At 38.2% G+C, this 14,165-nt stretch overlaps 1 pseudogene; it reads left to right on the top strand.

The window, feature by feature from the left end:
• Positions 1–2,686: 2,686 nt before the first annotated feature.
• Positions 2,687–10,618, top strand: LOC108714980 (annotated as a pseudogene).
• Positions 10,619–14,165: the final 3,547 nt, after the last annotated feature.

Genomic DNA, 14,165 nt, shown 5'->3' with positions numbered 1-14,165 from the left:
AAATATAAAAAAATCAGTTTGCTCTTTTGAAAAACGAATGTGCTGCCTCAGCAGTTAAAGTTATCCGGGTTAGAAAATATATCTTTAATTGCTTATGTTTATATGCATACCCATTGTTATGCTGCCACCTGCTGACCAAGGCTGTATTGCAAGCTCTGTATTTCCTTGTTTGTAAACCCACCTCCTATTCCTTCCTTATGTGTGATGTCAGTTCCTCCCATCATCCTCTTGTGTTCCTGCCTTCCATGAGTGAGGAGCTACAGCTCAGAGGTTAGGAAGGAAATATTCTTTTTGACCTGCAGCACTTATTCATCCACTGCTACATTGTTTATCCACCTCAAATAAAGCAGCTTTGTGGACTACAAGTGTCTGGTGAGTTCAGCTATCCGGCAAAGATTGTCCTCAGTGGTTGTTACAGCTCCATACAGGCCCAGCAGAGAGGTCTCACGGGGATTCAGCCATTATTACAGCAATTGGAGTCAGAATAACGAATATCAGTGCATAAGTCTGCTGGAGCAGTACTATTAATTGATGCATTTAAAAAAAAAAACATGTTTTCCAATGACAGTATCCCTTTAACTTTGGTTGTTTTTATGGAGCAATTATAGCCCATGGTTCCATGTTCAACCAGTTTGTTGTCAGCTCTTTCCATAACAAAAGGTTATGTCTGAAAAAAGGTCTGTGACCAGACCTAGATAACAAAGTGTATTTGAATAAGAACACGATGTGTTGTTACCTATTGTATCTTTTAGTTCATAATCTACTGGCCATGCTACAGCAATATAGAAATATGCTTCTGGTGGGAGGTGGCACTAAAGTGTCTTGAGTGAGTGAACCCCCTGAAGTGACAGGTGCTCTGATGTTATGCCCCTGCTAATTACCAGATAATGTAAATGGAGTTAAGTTAATGTAACGCTTTCTTGGCCTATTCTGCCAATTAGGAGTTAAGGGTGACCAGCTAGGTAGTGAGCATGGTTTACATTGCGAATCCTCACCCAGGGCAGAGCCTTCGCCAAATGGAAGCTTCCCCTTTAAACTGTAGTTAAACTACAACTCACAGGCATATAAGTGCAAAATAGAATAATGGATGCCAGGAGGTTCTTTAAAAAGGGTAAAACAGGAGCACAGGTTTATTATGCCAGAGGCAAATGACCACAGGTTTACTTACAAATATACTGAGGACACAGCAGGTGGAATCACTTTGGACAGTACAAGGTTCACAGTCAAACAGGTGCGACTCCCAAAGGATATTGCAGGTAGGTGTACATCAATTCCCAGTTCAACCGACGTTGCACAGTGAGGGGATCGGGATCTATCAGGTAGGGTACAGGTAGTCCTTTGCTCACCTGAGTTCCCTGCTCTAAAGGCAAACAGGCCTTGTGGGAAGCTACTTCCTCCTACAATCCTCGTTGGAGCGACAACTGCTCTTTCTGCTACACCTCTCTGTCTTTCTCTCCTAGAGAGACTATAACAAGATCTTACTATATTAGCTGGTCCTCGTTCACGGGGTTACCTGGTCCCCGACTTAGCACCAAAGGTGTCAGGTCCTTCTGGGGTAAATGCTTACTGGGGCCTATGGTGATCCCAGGCTCAATGGGGATTCACCTAGCAGCAGCACCAGGAGCCATAGAGGAAGAGGACACTCCTTGCACAACACTATATAGCAGTGTGGCAGGGGAGTGTCATTACACTCTTTGTCCAATAGGTGTGGGTGTTACACTTTACCAGTTACAAGGGCTTGGCCCAATAACAAGGGAAAAGAGAACTACATACAAAAGTAGGGGATTAACTCTATAGGGATAGGATATCCTATAGGTCCCTACATTAATTTAAAATAATCTGAAGACATACTTGGTAAAAAGGGCCCTGTAAGCAGTAAAATATGGAATGGCTATGGCTGCTCCCTGCTTGAAGCTCAGTATATCAGGCACAGGATATACTGTATCTGTAGAAGCAATGGTGTGTTCAGCATAGCCTCCTGTGATGGTACTGGTAGTGAACACACGGTCGCCTCTCTAGTAGGATGGAATAAAGAGAAAAGCATTAAACAATTTTTCTAAATGAACAGCTCTACAACATTTTTGTATAATTTTTGAATTATTTGCTCTTTTTTTCCCTCTCTTACCAGCTTTCAAATTAAGGTCACTGACCCCTTCTAAAAAAACAAATGCTTTGTACAGCTTAAAAGTTATTGCTCCTATTTAATGCTTTTTTTTTTTCAGGCCCTCTCCTATTGGTATTCCAGTCTTTATTCAAATAATTGCAAGATTGCTAGTGTAATTTGGACCCTAACCACCAGTTTGCTGTAACTGCAAATTGTGATTTACATTCTAGCCGGCAGGAGGCAGCTAGGGGAGATTAGTTGCCCCGAAGAAGAGGAGATTTATCGCCGGGTGACTAAATTTCCCCGAATCTGAGCGTGTCTCTGCCCTTACACCAAATGCAGGGCCCATCAGAATAACAGATAAACATTTTCAACCAGGTTGCAGTTGCAGAAAATAATACATATACCACAACTGACTCAGATTTGACTATTTCGGTGCCAGCCGATCCGCTGACCATGTTTTACGATCTTCATAGCAGTGAAAACGTGCACTTCTGTAGATTAGTTTAGCATCTCGTAGATAGAAACGCGAAGTGTTAAACTAGCTTGGCTGCCTGTGTTTGTCCTGAGTGGGAAAGTTTAATGGAGAAACAGGAGACATTTTCACATTGGAAGCAGCAGTCTGCGCGGAAGGCAAATGTCAGTAAGAAAGGCAGCATGGATGAGGATTTTGAAGAGACAGTGCGGTTGATTAACCAGCAGGAGCGCTATTTCACCACCAGCTCATGCTCGGGAAGGGTGATTGTCATCAACGAGATGATTGGAAGCTTTGTCTTCTCATTGCTTAACCCGCTCACTGCAGACACTTACGTTTGCTACCAGGCCATTTTGTGGACATTTTGTGGGGTTCAACATGAATACTGTGTAGCAACATATAGGCCGCTAGTAGTATGAAATACAGCATATAGTTTGGCCCAGACTGAATGTATTTCGCTGATTGTGCTATTATAGGGTTCCTTATTGTTTTCTATCTTCCCTTTCAGGCATTGGTTAGCTCTATAATACAGAAGCAGAATTGTTCCTGGCTAGTGATGGACGAATTTGTGCCTTTTCGCTTCGCCAAAAAAGTGTGAATTTCCAGAGAAATTCGCGAAACGGCAAAAAATTTGCATAACGACGTCCATGAGGGTGGAAGGCTGAGGGCGGAAGGCTGAGGGCGGAGTTCTCATGACTGACGGCTGAGAAGGGAGGGTAGAGGACGGAGGTGTGATAGCGGATTTGAACGATGACTGACGGTATAAGCAACCGATGCACCATTCCGAAGGCATAGGACATCACATGAAGGAGATGTTTTTCGCTGCAGGATGTCCTAAAATGCGTTCTGTACACATGATTTCAATAAGGAAAGGAACATCACAGTGCAATGCATTGTGGGTTATGTAGTTCCTGCATGCTGTCTGTAAGCTGTGGAGAAGTTGTTATAATTTGTAACATCAGTGTTTAGTCCCTCCTTCCCTGCCAGGATTTCAAATGATGCAGAACAAGAAAAACTGTTAAACAGCTGGATTTCAGCATAGAAAACGGCATTTATTCATACTTTTTGAAGAAACAGGTAACTGAGATGGGTATATTGGGGCTTTCTCTGTTATGTGGGCCTCTTTATCAAATTTTGGTTTGGAACCTGGAGTTCCCCTTTCAAAGATAGAAAAATGCAAATAATTCAAGAAAATGAAAAAATGAAGGCCAGTTGAAAAGATGCTTAAAATGAGCCGTTCTATAGCATACTTAAGGTTAATTAAAGGTAAACCACCCCTTTACTATATTGTTGTGGCATTGGGTTTCTTTTATTAACTATTCGCATATTTATACTTTTATTTACTTGGCAGCTCCTCAGAATGCTACTGGGGATGTTGTGCTGAAGTTTGAACCATTCATCCTTCATGTCCAGAGTCGAGCACTTGAGGATGCACAGATTCTAGTGAGTCAGCTTTGGTTCTGTGTTACTGTGTATGTCTTTTATCCTGTACCTTCAAATAAGCCTTTTTTTCAATTCTGCAGTTCTGATGGATAAAAACATAGAATTGCACAGCAAAATGTATTTACCATGTAAACATGGACCCCAAATCACTGTACAAGGCAATTACAGTATTTGCTGATATCCATGTAATTCCACTATTATGCCTGGTTTAACATGTACTCCGGCTCTGTCCATGTTTATGTCATTGTAGGATTATATATGTCTGCATTTGTTTTCTTTTTCTTGTTAGGTGAAAATTAAAACTCAAAAACAACTGAAAAAATAAAAAAACACAGAACCCCAAGTTTAACTTGAATGGGAACCCAAATGTCTCACAGATGCTTATTTATATAAACTGTATATTTTGCTTTTGATCATTTCTACAACAACATGGCCAAAGTGATTATGTGTGCTTTCAAGAGATGGCAAGTGAAATTCTAAGTACTGTATAGCTAATGCTAATCATTCCAGTCCTCGGTAAACCATAGGTTTGCAAATAGTGATGAGCGAATTTATTCGCCAGGTGCGAATTCGTGGCGAATTTCCGCAACTTGCCGCCGGCTAATAAATTTGCGAAACCGCAGCGAAAATTCATTGGCGTCAAAAACGAGACGCCAGCTCCGTTTTGCAAATTTTTCACGTTTCGCTAATTTCACGGGAAATTTGCAAATTTTCCGGCGAAACTGCCTAAATTCGCCCATCACTATTTGCAAACTGTGAGGCTAGCCCTCTTTTCGGGGATAGTGGCTACTTAAAGCAGTGAATGGGGGAGCCCAGTCTGAAGACCACTTAGTGTAGCATTTGTAGTAAATCCTTATTTTCTATTCTAAATAGAAAGCACAGCCTAAAAGTTAAGAATGAGATTTTGAGTGACTTTACTTTATATTTACTTGGACCTGTAATAGGATGACTTATAAAACAGTGTTTTCAGGTATTTCGTCTGTGTAAATTTAGTGTTGTTTTGTAAACCTGAACCGCAAAAAAGCTAACACTAAACCTACATGAGAGGGCCTTGAACCTAGGAAACTGTTAAATCTACTGCAATAAACCCTCATAACTTACCAGCTATTCCAAGCAAAACTTTTGGACTCCTTCCTAACTAGGGCAGTGGCTGTATTGAGGATATTCCTGCAATTGGTCAGCGACAATTAGTAGGTCATGTGATATGATGATTGCCCAATAACATATCAATCCACCTTTACAATGCACTAGCCTGCTGTAAATTCTACATTTTTATGTAATAGATTTTTTTTCCAGCACAATGTTGCAATAAATGCTGGCTTCAGAAATTCTGGAATCACTGTGGGAAAGAAAGGAAAAATTATAATGGTAGGCACAGGATACTGTGGTCGAAATTAATTTACTGGAAAATTCAAAGTTTAATGTTATATAGTTTAACTGTAGTTGTCCCAGACTACTTTAGTGAACTTAAAACTCTCTCTGCTGCAGCAGACAGAAGCTATAAGCAGTGTCTTTGAGGAAGTTTCTGCTTGAATTTAAAGGGATACTGTCATGGGAAAAAATTTTTTTTCAAAATGCATCAGTTAATAGTGCTGCTCCAGCAGAATTCTGCACTGAAATCAATTTCTCAAAAGAGCAAACAGATTTTTTTTATATTCAATTTTGAAATCTGACATGGGGCTAGACATTTTGTCAATTTCCCAGCTTCCCCAAGTCATGTGACTTGTGCTCTGATAAACTTCAATCATTACTGCTGTACTGCAAGTCGGAGTGATATCACCCCCCTCCCTTTCCCCCCCAGCAGCCAAACAAAAGAACAATGGGAAGGTAACCAGATAACAGCTCCCTAACACAAGATAACAGCTGCCTGGTAGATCTAAGAACAGCACTCAATAGTAAAAACCCATGTCCCACTGAGAGTCCTTCAGTTACATTGAGAAGGAAAAACAGCAGCCTGCCAGAAAGCATTTCTCTCCTAAAGTGCAGGCACAAGTCACATGACATGGGGCAGCTGGGAAATTGACAAAATATCTAGCCCCATGTCAGATTTTAAAATTAAATATAAAAAAATCGGTTTGCTCCTTTGAGAAATGGATTTCAGTGCAGAATTCTGCTGGAGTAGCACTATTAACTGATTCATTTTGGAAATTTTTTTTTTTCCCATGACAGTATCCCTTTAAAGCACTCGGAAATCCCAATGCTGAATGAAGGTCACCTGAAAGCTGCCCACCATATGGGGGGGTAGGGGTGGAATGGGACTGTTGTTGTTCTAGTCAAATTTTAACAGGAGGGGAGTAAGTAAGTTACACAATTACACAAGTTAAGTAATGACTTAACTGAGTTATGAGTTTAGGTAACAACACGGACAGATTGAAGCTGCCAATTCGAGTCCTTGAGACCTTTGGTGGGCATAACGGGGGGGAATCTGGTCGTTTGGCACCTTACCAAATGCTTGGCTACCTTCAGAGGCAGGCCTGGCCGGCTGGACGCACTAGGCAGCCCAGCCGGCCAGCTCGCCCCCCATCCCTGTCTCACATGCATCAGTGGTCGCATGAGCATGCACAGCAACAGCTTTCGTGCACACATGTGCGGCAGGAGCATTGTCTAATGGTGTCAGAGGGTCGCTTATACTAAGGTTCACAGGGGTGAGGACGGCTTTGGGGAGCTTTAAGCTGCTTATATTTCGTGTGCAGCTTTTTTTCACTGATGGTGCATGCACAGAAGTAAATTGTGACAAAAATGGCGGCTGCACATACCCGAATGGGGAATTACTTTAATGGTTTAATTACATTTTTTTGTACACCTTTTTGAGAAGCAGTTGGCTAGCATTTACTGTGTAAAGTATCCAGAGGGATCTTTTTATAAGTGCTCTTTCATATACAACAGGTTCAGTTTTAATTTTACAGCCTTTTTGTGCAGACGAGATCCTGATATTTTAACTGTGGCTCATCGCCACCTATTATATTATAATTAGTATTTGGTTTAATAGCAGCTTGCATTGGGCATATAGGACTTGTTTACAATCAAGGTAATGATAGTGAGGATAGGTTTCCCAAACCATGAACCACAGTGGATTGTACTGTCACATTCTCTAATGTTTTATTAGTTATGATCCCAAAAAAGATTCAGAATTACTTGTAGTGATAGCATTTTGCCACAAGATGGCCTCACTTCACACAGCAATGAGAGAGAACAGAGCAAATGAAGAGTATGAATGAATTCTTGTGTGCTATGTTGTAGTGATAATCTATTTTTCAAATAAAATGTTACAGATGGGGCAGGAATTTATATAATAGAAGATTGTGTGTACTTGCATTTAAATGTTTCTTGTAAATGGCACAAGAAGTACTTGTTCTGTTTAAAAGAATGTGGTTGTGCCTGCTAGCTAATAAAAAAAAAAAAGTAATCCCGATATTGATATACTCCTGTAGTAATATGGGAAATGTACCTTTTGCTCCATGTGATGGCTGCTGTGCTTATAAGAGAAAAGTACTCATGCTAAATTGACAGGTGATGGTTTATAAAGGTCCCCAATAGACGCAAAGATTTTTCTTTAGTGATTTTAGCGAAATCCGACCAATCCGTCAAATTATCATGTTAGTGGAAATCGAACGATTGTACATCTTACGATTTTTCTTCCGACATCTGCAAGGTTAAAAAAATGTATTAGTCCCAGTGCAATCTATCTGTGTTTGCAGGGCCAAGCAGTCAGCTACCCTCAGTTTTCCTGGCAATATCGCCTGAAATGGTCTTTTAAGTTGATGGACAAATCGTACATTTAAACGATTGCTTCGAGATAATCGTGGTCTCATGATAATGAAAAGATCTTTTAAACATCTTTACATCTATGGCCAGCTTTATTGTTACACATCATTACATCTTATGGATGCATCAAATCCTCTTATTTATTTTTTTCTTTTTTGGTATTTGGGTGAATCCCAAATTTTTACACAGAAATCAGCCTAATAACCCTGAAGCAAAATTGAGATGTGTTTTTCATATGCAAGTTAATGGTAGGATTGATTCTTTTGTGAGCTTAAAACTGACTAGGATTTGCCGAAGCCAACTCCTTCAGAAAAAGGCTTGAGAAAAGGCATCAGTATCAAACTTTTAGATTCCTTCAGACTAAACATGCATAACGTTGCAGTAGCATATTTTTTATTACATTACATTTATAGCTACTAACAGAAATTGTTTCAAGAGGTATCTGGCTTGAGGTCATGGGGAAGTCAGATTTAAATCTATAGAAAGACCCAGATTTATTATGAAATGTATAATGGTTAAATTAATTATGATTGTTTTTCTTTTGAAAGGCAGTTCGGAGAACCATGGCTTGGAAGTCCCTCTCACTCAAAATGGCAAGTGTTTGGTAAGTCATGAGTATATAGAATTTCTTGTGCAGACCAAAATAAGAAGATGGGAGAAAATAAAAGGCGAATAACCAGGTTGGAGATCTCTTAACCAATTATTAGATGAAAAGTAAAGTTCCTGTAATACAAGTATAGGGTATAATTAAATAAAATGCTATGTAGCCTATTTAGTCATGCAATGTTTATTTTACTGAATCTGCATTATCTACATCGCATCCAAATATTTCTAGTTAGTACACCTGGCCTCAAGAGAAAAGAAATTACATTGAACTTTTAGTTCAGGCAAATGCAGTACACATGCTTTTAGGGGTAGGACTCCTGCTCTTATTATAGTATACTGTTGTTTTCTGAACAAAAGTAACAATTAATTATGCTATGTCAAGATTATAGCTGCAACTACAGAATTCTAACCCTATAAGTCATTTCAACAATGCAAAGTAGGACATGATCTCTTTCCTAACTGATAGAAAGATGTTCTGCTGTTAAAAATGTTGGAAAGCATAGGATATCACATTTTTTAAAAAATTTGTTACGCTACCAGACATAATTACTTTCTTCCTAGGTTTCACAGCTGCCTTCACAAAGCTTTACAAAAAGGGGTCTGCGTCCATGATATGCTATCCAAGCATCAAGTGGGGTGTCTGTGCGTAAAAGGAAAAGAAAAGACAGAAGTAGGAAATCAAACTGCTCTTCCAGTGAAGAGGAAGATACTGATTCAGAGCCTGAACTAACACTGTTTAATGATCCTTGACAATTGCTTTTTTCAGTTTTCATTTTGGAAATTTTTTTTGGTATTTTTGATAAGAAAAAATGCTCTTTTCGTGACTGCTGACTGCTAATAAAATTCATCCAGATGAGCAGAGAGAGGTTGTGCTCTTTATCTCTGAAAGCAAGAGTTAGTGGGCATGCAGTCTGCCTTGATCTATATACTAAAAAAATAGCTTCTTACCATAAATGGCACCGCATACACAAGAACAAAGTCAAGAGTGAGAGTCAAGATAAGCTTGACAATGTATATGGAAATGTTGACATACAAACAGTAAATTAAAGTTGGACTTTTAAGCTGGCCATAGATGCAAAGATAAAGTCATATGAATTGGATTTTTGGACAGGACTCTTTTTTTTTTTGCTCAGGATTTTTGGACGGGATCGTCCGTGCATTTTTCGTACCATGGCGATCAGCCATTTAGTCGTCGGTCAGGTTAGAAGATTTCTGTCGGCTAACAATAATTTCTTTGCATGTATTGTCTGACATAATTTTCTTATGATTGCTGTCATGGCCAGAACATCATCTGATTTGTTCTTTTGCTACTTTATTTAATATGAATGGTTAGTGGATGGTCGGAAGATTGCGACGTGCGATCGCTCATCTGATACAAAACTAAAATATGCATGTCTATGGTCAGCTTTAGTCTGCATGAAGAGTCAGAGGAGATCAAAAATCAGCTAAAATGTAGATTAGCAGAGATAATGTCTATTAGCATTAGAATACCACTGTCTTGGTCTAGTTTGCAAAACCACATTTAAACCTAATATTAAAGATAAGAAAAATGACCACCTTCTTTAAGCCTTATAAAGCCTTTCGTGCAGTATGCGCATCTGTCTACTGTATTAGCAAAAAACAAGCATGTTGTTAAGAAGTGCCTTACACTTGTTTTGCATGACAACTGAGCTTTGTAATATGCAGGGACGCTACTGGAACACACAGTATATAATGGAAAAAGCCACGCGCGTTCATTGATTCATAAAAGCATTACAAACCGAGGGAGGGGTGGGCAGCCATGCATTCTTTCCAAATCCGCCTTTCTTCTGTAAATGTATGGGCCAATCAACAATGAGGAGAGCAAAAGACTAAAGTGATACATTCTTTCAGCCATCCAATATTACTATGATATCTAGCCAGTCATATGTGTAGGTGTTTATGCCGTTATATACTTAAATACAGTGATGCCAATGAATTGCAAATGATTGAATAGACAGGAACATAAACATCTTCTGCTGATCAGCAGAGACTTGCAAATGTCAAGGCCCATAAACAATTTCAGGATATGTTTCCTTATTAAGATTTCACATGAAATGGCCTGAAAAATGTGAATTGTTTATTTACGTTCTGGGCACTTCTGGTTTAAATATTAAAGCACTTGTTTGGATTTCTACAAGCCTTGTTTCTTAAAATGTAAAAATGTTACATGTGCTATTTATAAGTGACATGTTACTGAGAGTTATCTGTTGTTTGGATGCAAATATTGTTTACAGTATTAAATAAAGGTATTGTTATTACCTGAACACTGTGCAAAGCTGATTTTGTTTTCCACCAAAGAATTGGAAAGGAAGGAAAGTCTTCTTCCACTTGGGGTGCCAAATGTTAGGCACCCCAGGTGATTGTATTTACTTACCTGAAACCTCGGGTCAGTTCGCCTATCAGCAGAAAATTGCACAGGCCCAGGGTTATACCAGTGAGCACCACGGATCGATCCTCTTCCGGCTTCTTCTTTCTTCAAATTTTCCGGGGCAGACGCATGCACAGTAGAACAAAATAGCCAACGGTTTAGTAAAAGTTTGGCTTTTCGATCTACTGCTAATGCGCACCCTCAAGAAGAAAGAAGAACCCAGAAGACGATGCTCCATGGTAGTCGTTGGAAGAACCCCGGGACAGGGCAATTTTCTGCTGATAGGAGCACTGGCCTGGGGTTTCAAGTAAGTAAATACAATCACATTTGGCACCCTCAAGTGGAAGAAGACTTTCCTTCTCCTTTAAGCCAGTAGTTTACTTCTAAACATAATCCACACATTCATCCTTAGTGGTACTGTCTTTTTTTTTTCAGAGCTACCTGATATACAGTATATTAAGGGCAAGGTAATACATGGCGTTTTTACGTTGCGTTCTTAAAAACGTACAGCCGAGTGTAAATACGCATAAAATTAAGCCCTATTGAAAATATTTGAATACGCGTTACAGCAATTCCCACGGGGTGCTTGCGAGCCAACATCCGCCACAAGATGCCAGTATTTGAGTTTTTTAGCAGAAACGCCAAGACGACAAGGAAATACAATATTATTGAACTCTATGGGATCCGCAGGTTTGGAAATACACTTTGCTGAAATACGCTGCATATTTTTTACATGGCGGGCAAACTCTCGCGAGTTGGATGTCGCATATACGTATTTACAGCATTTTATGCTGGTGACATAATAACGTTGCGTATTGTCAAGCAGTACGGCTACATTCTGCATGTAAATTGTTTACCACTTGGCTTTTTTTTTTTCCGGCAAAAAGTGGAATTGTGGGGAATGAGAAAAAAACAGAAACGCATGTTGGGAAAAGACCTTACCCTAAGCATTCATTTGTTTATCAATTTAGCAAAAATACCCCCTGCTATAAAAATATGCATTGCTTTTTTTGTTATATTGCTTTTTTGTGATTTTGGGGTATCTTATTTCTTCTTATATTCAGCTTATATTCAGTCTATAAGCATTTTCACTGTTTGCAGCATGTTTGGCCCAATTTGAAAGCTTGCTGATATTAACCATAAAATAAAAAGAAACTATAATTTTTGTGCCCTGTTTTATTTATGTGTGATAACCTTGTACATAATACATAGTTCTGAGCTCTGCACAGTTTGCCAATTTACCTAAAACTTGAAATATTGCAAAATGCCACAAGGTGGCACTGCTTTTATACTATTTTCCTCCAACTTCTCAAAATAGTTCCGCCAATTCTTTTCATGTGCTGACAAAAAAAATTAATGGCACTCTTGTTTGCATTATGACATTTACTGATGAAATGAAGATTTGGAATGTATATACAAGAGGCTGGTTTTCTATGAGTTTAAGCCAGACACAATATGTATGTACTTGGGATCAGAATAAAAGATTCAGAATTCCCGTATGAACATATGTTTATGGCTACAATAATATTGGCTAATGCTGTGTCATGCACATAATAGAATTTATACATTTGCACAGTTATTAATATAGGCTGTACCCTAGCCTACTGTTGTAATGTTTAGATTTTGAAAAAAGTTGTACTTAGATCATTAATATTGGGAATTTTATGCTGTGTAAACACAGGAGAGTGTGTGGTCATAATACGTTGCATGTGTGTTTATTCCATTTAGTTTCTTTAAAGAAATCTCTTTTAAACAATTCTGTGTACTCATATGTATAACTACTACTACAAGAGAACAGAAATAGAAATATATATGTATTTGTATGCATGTATGTTTCATTTTTTCCCCCATTTTGCATGTTGAAAGACGAGAAAGTTAACATTTATCTAGTGTTTGGAGATTAGGGTATAGGCTGCTCGAGATGTTTATTTTTCATTTATTTAGCTTTCCTTGAGGACTCAATTGCTAAGATGTGCATTTCATACCGGGATGTAATGGGCAGTCCTGCAAGAATGTACTGCCAGCTTTTAAAAGCTTAGCTAGGGACCATTAAGAAAAAATAATACATATAAAGCTAACGAAGCAAGAAATGTGTTGGACAAGATGTAAATAAAAGGTGTCCACATTTGTTTTTGTTAATTTCAGGAGGAAACTACTGCTGACAACATTGTCTGAATAGGGATTTGTCAAAATTTTCTAGTTCAACCAAACATCCTTGGTTGTTATATTGCTAAGCTAATGTTCTCAGCAGGACTGACTCATTTTAGGGTTATGAGTTGATTCGTTTGAATTATTTTGTTGTAAAGTCATACAATACATTTACTTAAATCTCTAGCTGTTGAAGGTGTCTCCCAACACTTATGAAGGATTTAATGTGACCCTTTATACAGAATTGATCTGTCATAAGTGTGTCTCCAACATGTGATGCAAATCTAAAGTTTGCTTAAATATATTAGCCAATGCCAACCAATTAGATATAACAGATGACCAGTAAGAGCAACCTGCTAATTGGTTAACCAAAATGTACATTTTTATAATTATTTAGAACACCAACCTAATTTATGGGGTTATTTACCAAAACTTGTTTTTTTTTTTTTCATCCACAAATTTGTATAATTTACTAATAATTAAACTCGAAAAAATGTTATTGAAAAAAAATAGGTTTTTATGAATACAGCAATTTTTTTGGTTTATAGGCTTAAAAACATTGAATAACTCAAATGTATCGCGTTTTTGAGTAAAAACCAAACACCCCAAAACTCCCAAAATTCGTGAAAGTTTAAAACATATTCAAATGGTTAAAGGGACATCTGCCATTGACTTTTACATGAATTTGACAGGTTTTAGATGGAGCTTCGGGGCATAATGAATTTCAAAAAAATTCTAGGGTTTTTTTTGTGATAAAAACTGAAATTTTTATAAAGAAAAACCGAGTTTTAATAAATAACCCCTTAGGTGTTTTCTTCCAGATATACAACCTACGTCTAATGATTGATTATATCATTCTGTACTAAAAACAAAGGTTCCCGTGATTCATGCTTAATGAACCACTCAAATATTTTGATGTGTCTGTAATAAAATACATAGTTATTTAGACAAGGGTCTAGAGGACAAGCAACCCTCCCTTGTCTAAAAAATCTGAGGCTCTCGAGTCTTGTTTTAGCAGAGGCCAAAAATGTCAATGTTGAACATATTATTACTATTTAGTTGTAACCTTCAATTCATATGGCCAGTTCCCTGTACTAACAGGTTACAAAGCTGTTTTAGTTTCCTCCAAACAGATATAACATTAATTTGACAAAATGCATGGCTTCAGCATACATAAAGCATAGCTTCCTAAGTGTTGAAGCAAAAGAACTAGTTATAGATTTAATTCTTTCAGT

The sequence above is a fragment of the Xenopus laevis genome, chromosome 4S, assembly GCF_017654675.1.
Source record: "Xenopus laevis strain J_2021 chromosome 4S, Xenopus_laevis_v10.1, whole genome shotgun sequence".
In the NCBI taxonomy this organism is placed as follows: Eukaryota; Metazoa; Chordata; class Amphibia; order Anura; family Pipidae; genus Xenopus; species Xenopus laevis.
Note: the sequence above shows the minus strand (reverse complement) of the source record. Positions and strands in the feature narration are given on the sequence as shown.